The sequence below is a fragment of the Lolium rigidum genome, chromosome 7 (genome assembly GCF_022539505.1).
Source record: "Lolium rigidum isolate FL_2022 chromosome 7, APGP_CSIRO_Lrig_0.1, whole genome shotgun sequence".
Lineage (NCBI taxonomy): Eukaryota > Viridiplantae > Streptophyta > Magnoliopsida > Poales > Poaceae > Lolium > Lolium rigidum.
In genome coordinates this window covers 265,223,035-265,233,439 of record NC_061514.1, presented here as the reverse complement: position 1 = coordinate 265,233,439, position 10,405 = coordinate 265,223,035, and positions in this window count along the sequence as shown.

The window sequence follows — 10,405 nt, the reverse complement described above, 5'->3', positions numbered from 1 at the left end:
CTAACCTATTGACGAGATGCCGAAGGGCCAGTTCCTGTTTTCTGCTGTTTTTGGTTTCAGATATCCTAGTAAGGAAATATTCTCGAAATCGGACGAAATCAACGCCCAGCATCTTAGAATCACACGATGCTTCCAGAACACCCGAGAGCCGCTAGAGGAGGGCCCTGTGGGCCCCAGACGACAGGGTGGCGCGGCCCAGGCCTTGGCCGCGCCCCCCTAGTGTGTCGTGGCCTCGTCGACCCCCCGACTCCGCCTCTTCGCCTATATAAAGGTCCCTGACCTAAAAACCTCGACACGTTCGACGAAACCATAGAAAACCTTCCAGAGCCGCCGCCATCGCGAAGCCAAGATCTTGGGGACAGGAGTCTCTGTTCCGGCACGCCGCCGGGACGGGGAAGTGCCCCCGGAAGGCTCCTCCATCGACACCACCGCCATCTTCATCAACGCTGTTGTCTCCCATGAGGAGGGAGTAGTTCTCCGTCGAGGCTAAGGGCTGTACCGGTAGCTATGTGGTTCATCTCTCTCTTATGTACTTCAATACAATAATCTCATGAGCTGCCTTACATGATTGAGATTAATATGATGATGCTTGTAATCTAGATGTCATTATGCTAGTCAAGTGGGTTTTACTTATGTGATCTCCGGAGACTCCTTGTCCCACGTGTGTAAAGGTGACAGTGTGTGCACCGTGTGGGTCTTTTAGGCTATATTTCACATAATACTTATTCGTTGTTATGAATGGCATAGTGAAGTGCTTATTTATATCTCTTTATGATTGCAATGTGTTTTGTATCACAATTTATCTGTGTGCTACTCTAATGATGTTATTAAAGTAGTTTATTCCTCCTGCACGGTGTAATGGTGACAGTGTGTGCATCGTGTAGTACTTGGCGTAGGCTATGATTGTGATCTCTTGTAGATTATGAAGTTAACTATTGCTATGATAGTATTGATGTGATCTATTCCTCCTTTCGTAGTGTGAAGGTGACAAGTGTGCATGCTATGTTAGTACTTGGTTTGGTTATGTTGATCTCGTTATGCACTCTAAGGTTATTTAAATATGAACATTGAATATTGTGGAGCTTGTTAACTCCGGCATTGAGGGTTCGTGTAATCCTACACGCTTAGTGGTGTCCATCATCCAACAAGAGAGTGTAGAGTCTAGCATCTATTTATTTATTCTCGTTATGTGATCAATGTTGAGAGTGTCCACTAGTGAAAGTATGATCCCTAGGCCTTGTTCCTAAATATCGCTATCGCTGCTTGTTTACTCGTTTTATCGCATCTTTACTTCCTGCAATATTACTACCATCAACCGCACGCCGAGCAAGCACTTTTCTGGCGCCGTTACTACTCGCTCATATTCATTCATACCACTTGTATTTCACTATCTCTTCGCCGAACTAGTGCACCTATTAGGTGTGTTGGGGACACAAGAGACTTCTTGCTTTGTGGTTGCAGGGTTGCATGAGAGGGATATCTTTGACCTCTTCCTCCTTGAGTTCGATAAACCTTGGGTGATCCACTTAAGGGAAACTTGATGCTGTTCTACAAACCTCTGCTCTTGGAGGCCCAACACTGTCTACAAGAATAGAAGCACCCGTAGACATCAGTTATCTCTTTTTTGTAGGTCCCTATGTGGAGATGGCGGCCGCGCCGCCATCAACCTCTCCATCAGGAATTGCGAGAGGGGGCATGCGGAGGGAGGGCGGTGGGAAGAGAAGATCGGGACATCGACAGAGGGGTGGGGCGGTGGCGTCGTACAATCTTTCTTGGTCAACGAGGGTGGGGACTGGAGACTAGGGAGCGTTCGCGTCTGGATGAGGGCGTCTTGCGGGTTATGCAGTTTTGCGGGTTTTCAGGCGTGACCGCTTTATCCCTCAAGTAGGTTTGCGGGCTGCTTAGCGGCGCCGCGCGGGTTTTTTTTTTGCGGGGCAGCCCAGTGATGTCTACGGGTGCTTCTATTCTTGTAGACAGTGTTGGGCCTTGATACGTCTCCGACGTATCGATAATTTCTTATGTTCTATGCCATATTATTGATGATACCTACATGTTTTAGGCACACTTTATGTCATATTCGTGCATTTTCTGGAACTAACCTATTAACAAGATGCCGAAGTGCCAGTTGCTGTTTTCTGCTGTTTTTGGTTTCAGAAATCCTAGTAACGAAATATTCTCGGAATTGGACGAAATCAAGACCCGGGGCCTATTTCGCCACGAACCTTCCAGAAGACCGAAGAGCATACGAAGTGGGGCCACGAGGTGGCCAAACCACAAGGCGGCGCGGCCAAGGGGGGCCGCGCCGCCCTGTGGTGTGGGCCCCTCGTCAGGCCCCCCGACTCTGCCCTTCCGCCTACTTAAAGCCTCCGTCGCGAAACCCCTGAGGCGGAAAAACCACGATACGGAAAACCTTACTGAGACGCCGCCGCCGCCGATCCCATCTCGGGGGATTCTGGAGATCTCCTCCGGCACCCTGCCGGAGAGGGGATTCATCTCCCGGAGGACTCTACACCGCCATGGTCGCCTCCGGAGTGATGAGTGAGTAGTTCACCCCCGGACTATGGGTCCATAGCGAGTAGCTAGATGGTTGTCTTCTCCTCATTGTGCTTCATTGTTGGATCTTGTGAGCTGCCTAACATGATCAAGATCATCTATCCGTAATACTCTATGTTGTGTTTGTCGGGATCCGATGGATAGAGAATACCATGTTATGTTAATTATCAAGTTATTGCATATGTGTTGTTTATGATCTTGCATGCTCTCCGTTATTAGTAGAGGCTCGGCCAAGTTGATGCTAGTAACTCCAAGAGGGAGTATTTATGCTCGATAGTGGGTTCATGCCCGCATTGACACCGGGACGAGTGACGAAAGTTCTAAGGTTGTGTTGTGCTGTTGCCACTAGGGATAAAACATTGATGCTATGTCCGAGGATGTAGTTATTGATTACATTACGCACCATACTTAATGCAATTGTCAGTTGCTTTGCAACTTAATACTGGAAGGGGTTCAGACGATAACTTGAAGGTGGACTTTTTAGGCATAGATGCGAGTTGGATGGCGGTCTATGTACTTTGTCGTAATGCCCAATTAAATCTCACTATACTTATCATGACATGTATGTGCATTGTTATGCCCTCTCTATTTGTCAATTGCCCGACTGTAATTTGTTCACCCAACATGCTTTTATCTTATGGGAGAGACACCTCTAGTGAACTGTGGACCCCGGTCCATTCTTTAATACTCGAAATACAAATCTGTTGCAATACTTGTTTTACTGTTTTCTCTCGCAAACAATCATCTTCCACACAATTCGGTTAATCCTTTGTTACGAGCAAGCCGGTGAGATTGACAACCTCATCTGTTTCGTTGGGGCAAAGTACTTTGGTTGTGTTGTGCAGGTTCCACGTTGGCGCCGGAATCTCCGGTGTTGCGCCGCACTACATCCCGCCGCCATCAACCTTCAACGTGCTTCTTGGCTCCTCCTGGTTCGATAAACCTTGGTTTCTTTCCGAGGGAAAACTTGCTGCTGTGCGCATCATACCTTCCTCTTGGGGTTGCCCAACGAACGTGTGAAATACACGCCATCAAGCATATTTTCTGGCGCCGTTGCCGGGGAGATCAAGACACGCTGCAAGGGGAGTCTCCACTTCTCAATCTCTTTACTTTGTTTTTGTCTTGCTTTATTTTATTTACTACTTTGTTTTCTGCATTATATCAAAACACAAAAAAATTAGTTGCTAGTTTTACTTTATTTACTGTCTTGTTTGCTATATCGAAAACACAAAAAAATTAGTTTACTTGCATTTACTTTATCTAGTTTGCTTTATTTACTACTGCTAAAATGGCTACCCCTGAAAATACTAAGTTGTGTGACTTCACTAGCACAAATAATAATGATTTCCTATGCACACCTATTGCTCCACCTGCTACTACAGCGGAATTCTTTGAAATTAAACCTCGCTTTACTAAATCTTGTTATGAGAGAGCAATTTTCCGGTGTTAGTTCCGATGATGCTCGCTGCCCATCTCAATAATTTTGTTGAACTATGTGAAATGCAAAAGTATAAAGATGTAGATGGTGACATTATAAAATTAAAATTGTTTCCTTTCTCATTAAGAGGAAGAGCTAAAGATTGGTTGCTATCTCTCGCCTAAGAATAGTATTGATTCATGGACTAAATGCAAGGATGCTTTTATTGGTAGATATTATCCCCCTGCTAAAATTATATCTTTGAGGAGTAGCATAATGAATTTTAAACAATTGGATAATGAACATGTTGCTCAAGCTTGGGAAAGAATGAAATCTTTGGTTAAAAATTGCCCAACCCATGGACTGACTACTTGGATGATCATCCAAACCTTCTATGCAGGATTAAATTTTTCTTCGCGGAATTTATTGGATTCAGCTGCTGGAGGTACCTTTATGTCCATCACTCTTGGTGAAGCATGATGACCCACAAGCATAGGGGGTGTATCGTAGTATCTTCGATAAGTAAGAATGTCGATCCCAACGAGGAGCAGAAGGTGTTGACAGGCAGTTTTGATGAAGGATTCACTGTAAATGCTCACGAGACAAGTATTCGGGGGTTTTGATGTAACGGATGAATAAAGTACGAGTAAGTAAAATGCGAGAGAAATAATTGCAGCGAGTGGCCCAATCCTTTTTAGCACAAAGGACAAGCCGGTTTGTTTACTTATAATGACCAAACGTTCTCGAGGACACACGGGATTTTAGTCTAGTGCTTTCGCTACATACAGCTGATTAATCTTCATTGTTTTGATAAGTGTTGTGTGGGTGAACCTGTGCTAATGTACCGCCCTTCCTAGGACTAATACATACTTGTGATTATACCCCTTGCAAGCATCCGCAACTACAAGAAAGTAATTAAGATAAATCTAACCACAGACCTTAAACTCGAGATCCTGCGATCCCTCCCGCATCGATATACCAACGGGGGTTTAGGTTTCGTCACTCCGGCAACCCCGCAATTGGCAAACGAGTACAAGATGCACTCCCCTAGGCCCATAAATGGTGAAGTGTCGTGTAGTCGACGTTCACACGACACCACTAGAAGAATAACACCACAACTTAAATATCATAACATTGAATATTACTCAACCATAGTTCACTACTAACAATTAGACTTCACCCATGTCCTCAAGAACTAAACGAACTACTCACGAGACATCATATGGAACATGATCAGAGGTGATATGATGATGAATAACAATCTGAACATAAACCTTGGTTCAATGGTTTCACTCAATAGCATCAATAACAAGTAGAAATCAATACCGGGAGAGTTTCCCTATCAAACAATCAAGATCAAACCCAAATTGCTACAGCGGTGACGATGTCCAGCGGTGGAGATGGCGGTGATGATGGTGGAGATGATGATGATGGTGATGGAGATGATGTCCAGCTCGATGGTGGTGACGATGGCGTCGATTTCCCCCTCCGGGAGGGAATTTCCCCGGCGGATTCCTCGCCCGCCGGAGAGCTCTTTTCTCTCCGGTGTTCTCCGCCCCGCGAGGCGGCCGTAACCCTTCGTGAGGATTCCTCCGTGGCTTAGGTCTTCGGGACGAAGGGTTTCGCGAAGAAAAGGAGGCGAAAGAGGCCGAGGGGGCCCCACACCACATGGTGGCGCGGCCAGTGCCATGGGCCGCGCCACCCTATGGTGTGGGCCCACCCCGGGTCCAACTCGGCTCCCCCTTCCGGCTTCCTCCGTCATCCGGAAAAATAGGATTTTTGGTAAAACTTCCTTCCACAGTTGATCTTCCGAAATATTGCATCCCGACGGTGCTTTTTCCAGCAGAATCCCGGCTCCGGTGCTCGATCTCCAAATAATCATGAAACATGCAAAATAGATGAAATAACATAAGTATTGTGTCCCAATATGAAATATATCAATGAATAACAAGCAAATTATGATATAAAATAGTGATGCAAATTGGACGTATCAACTCCCCCTAAGCTTAGACTTCGCTTGTCCCCAAGCGAAACCGAACTCGTAAACAGGTCCACATGTTTATGGAGTGAAGAGTCGATAAATAAAATACGGACAAGAAGCATCATATTCATTCACACAAGACATTATAGTAAACAACTTCCTCATATAACTCTATCTTGAAACAAGTATAAGGTAGTCACAAATAAAGGTGCATAAGGAATCATAATTGGTGATGGCAAACTTTGTTCTTGGTCAGAGAACATTTAACAGATTATATTCATCTATTGAGCAGCGCTCTCATATTAAAAACTTATGGTAAACTTGCATACTCAATCATATTAATCATTGATGACTTTCAAAGCTATATTCATTCAAGGTAAAACTTGTACTAAACAAGAAAGAGTAAAAACATGATGAAGCAAATCACAATATAATAGTTTGATCACAACAACTCAAATGCTTGCTTGAGATGGAGGGAAATAGGTTTACTGACTCAACATAAAGTAAAAGACAGGCCCTTCGCAGAGGGAAGCAGAGATTAAATCATGTGCTAGAGCTTTTTCAGTTTTACAATCATATAAAGAGAATAAAAGTAAAGTTTTGAGAGGTGTTTGTTGTTGTCAACGACTGGTAGCGGGTACTCTAACCCCCTTGCCAAACAGACCTCCAAAGAGCGGCTCCCATGAAGGACGTTATCTCTACCAGCAAGGTAGATCATCCCTCTTCTCTTTTGTTTACACATGTATTTTAGTTTATTTAAGGATGACACTCCCCCAACCTTTGCTTACACAAGCCATGGCTAACCGAATCCTCGGGTGCCTTCCAACAATCTCATACCATGGAGGAGTGTCTATTGCAAAATTAAGTTGCTTACCGATGAATCGGGGCAAAACATGTGAAGAGAATTATTAATGAAAGTTGATTAATTGGGGCCGGGAACCCCGTTGCCGGCTCTTATTGCAAAATTATAGGATAAGTGGATGAAGCCACTAGTCCATTAGTGGAGGCTGCCTAACAAGACTCGGAAGATAAAACACCACATACTTCCTCATGAGCTATAAAACATTGACACAAATAAGAAGTAATAAGTTTTGAATTGTTTAAAGGTAGCACATGAAGTATTTACTTGGAATGGCAGACAATACCATGCAATAGGTAGGTATGGTGGACACAGATGGCATAGGTTTGGGCTAAGGTTTGGATGCACGAGAAGTATTCCCTCTCAGTACAGATCTTTGGCTAGCAAGGTTAATTAGCAAGCATAAGAGTTGAGGGAAACAAACAAATATACATGTGATAGAAACAATCATGCATCTTACTTGTAAGCACAAACAGTTTTAACTTTTAGAATACTAAGCTAAGAACTGATAAGAAAGATAATAATATCTTCTACATTTGTTTCCTCTATTCTTCTAAAACTCAAAGTGTTGTTGCTATTGACCATTGCTAAGTTTGCCAAAACCAAATAGATTAACTCAATGCTCCCAAAGTGGTACCAATACTAAAATCAAGATCAATCATATAATAGAAATTGCAAACTAAAATAAGGTGTGCAATATGTAAATGATAAGACTTCTCATTAATATTCCATAACGATAACTCACACCAAGGGATACATAGACAAACTAAAGGAGAGATACTTCCACACCGCAACCCATCTCATACGATAACTTCCCTACTCATGATATGACACTACTTGATAGTAAAAAGTAAAAGGTAATGATAATGTGATACCGCGGCACTCCCCCAAGCTTGGAACAAACCAAGGGGATGCCAATACCGATGATGAATTACTCCTTTGGCGATGGTGGTGATGAATTCCCGTCTTCAGACTTCCAAGATAGAGGCTCTCCATCAACAAATGACATCTTGGTCTCGGGAATCCCGAAACTAGCAAAGACGGCTTATATGTTTAAACCTGTTTTCATACTCACAGCTCCGATTATGAATGTCGTAGAGTTGAGCTTGGAGTTTGTTGGTGGTGTCGTGAAGTGAGAGGATGTCGCCCCATAGCTTTGCAGCTTCCTTCTCGTGTTCAAGCAATGAGTTCGGACACAATCTTGTGAAAGATATCCACTTCACGCTCGGCCATCTTCTTGTAATTGAAGACCTCTTGTTCTAGCTTCTCCATCCTGTCTTCCAAGCTTCCTTCTCCTTTGGGACCCTGAACATCTTTGATCTGCAGTTTTCCCTCGACGAGCATCAACTCCTTTGGATGCATCCTCAGCTCCTCCATGTACAAGTTGCCAACATCCTTGCAGGAGTTGTCCTTCGGAGTTCCCGATGAAGACATGATGGCTCTAGATCTAAAACAAATCCTGGCAGAAACAGCTCGAAACAAGACACGTCGAGAAAGCGATATACGGACCTCCAGGGGTCCGGGGGATTTTATAATAAAATTTTTCAGAACAAACGGAAAGTACCAGATCGAACCAGAGTCGGAAAGGGGCGACGAGGCGGCCAGACCATAGGTCGGCGCGGGCCCGAGTCGGGCCGCGCCGGCCTATGGTGGCACGCCCTCGTGCGTCCTTTCCACTCCGTTTCGAACTCGTAATTTTTCATATTTTCCAAAAACAACAAAAATAATGTTCGGAAAGTAAATCGCGAACTTTTCATTACCAAGCATCGTTACCTATTCAAAGTCGAGTTCCGGCGGACTCGTCAATTTGTCCTTTGATGAAAGCCTCCGGCGTTTCCACTCGAATAATATCAACATCAACATTATAAGAATCACCCGAGATATAATGCTTGAGTCTTTGTCCATTCACCACTTGCGTAGCATTGCCTTGGAGAGAGCTAATTTTAATTGCTCCCGAACGATACACCTCCTCAACAACATATGGTCCTTCCCATTTCGAGAGTAATTTCCCGCAAAGAATCCGAGACGAGACCGATACAATAGGACTTTATCCCCAATATTAAACTCTCTTTTGATGATCCTTCTATCATGCCATTTTTTAACTTTTTCTTTAAAGAGTTTAGCATTTTCATAAGCTTCACTTCTCCATTCATCTAGAGAACTTAATTGTAGCAACCTCTTATCACCGGCAAGTTTAGGATCTTTATTTAATTCTCTAACAGACCCGATAAGCTTTGTGTTCTAGTTCTAAAGGTAAATGACAAGCTTTTCCGTAAACCATTTTATAAGGTGACATTCCCATGGGGTTTTTATAAGCAGTTCTATAAGCCCATAGTGCGTCTTTCAATTTACTAGCCCAATTCTTTCTAGATTTATTAACGGTTTTCTCGCAAGATAGATTTAATTTCTCTATTTGATAATTCTACTTGACCACTACTTTGAGGATGATAAGCGGAAGCAATTCTATGATTAATACCATACTTAGCAAGAGTTTTTCTAAAACCTCCATGAATAAAATGAGAACCTCCATCAGTCATAATATATCTAGGTACTCCAAATCTAGGAAAAATAACATCTAAAAGCATTTTTAAAGAGGTCTCACCATCGAGCACTTTTTGTAGGTATGGCTTCCACCCATTTAGTAACATAATCAACAGCAACAAGTATATGAGTGTTACCTTTTGAAGAGGGAAAAGGTCCCATGAAGTCAAATCCCCAACAATCAAACGGTTCAATAACAAGAGTATAATTCATAGGCATTTCATTGCGTCTGGAGATATTACCAACCCTTTGACATTCATCACAAGATAAAATAAACTTCCTTGCATCATTGAAGAGAGTTGGCCAATAAAAACCTGATTGTAGAACCTTTTGCGCGGTTCTATCTCCGGCGTGATGTCCTCCATAAGCACTGCCATGACATTTACTCAATATCTCTTGTTGTTCATATTCGGGAACACACCTTCGCATAATACCATCCACTCCTTCTTTATATAAGTGTGGGTCATCCCGAAATAATGCCTCAAGTCATAAAAGAATTTCCTCCTCTCGCTGAGCTGAAAAGGTTGGAGGCAAGTACTTGGAAACAATAAAGTTAGCATAATCAGCATACCAAGGACTGTCTCGCGAGCTCACCTTTATTACAGCTAATTGTTCATTTGGAAAACTATCATTAACAGGAACAGGATCATAAGCAATATTTTCCAATCTAGACAAATTATCAGCAACAGGATTATCAGCACCTTTCCTATCTACAATATGTAAATCAAATTCTTGCAAAAGAAGTACCCATCTAATAAGCCTCGGCTTAGCATCTTTCTTTGTCATAAGGTATCTAATTGCAGCATGATCAGTATGAATTGTAACTTTTGAATCAACAATATAAGATCTAAATTTATCACAAGCAAAGACTACAGCTAACAATTCTTTTTCAGTAGTAGCATAATTTCTTTGAGCAGCGTCAAGAGTCTTGCTAGCATAATGAATAACATTTAATTTTTTATCTACTCTGTAACATCCCAATTTTCACAAATAGGATGTTAATAAATCATGCATATAAGTATAGGCATTGTTTTATTTGATTGCATTTGGATTT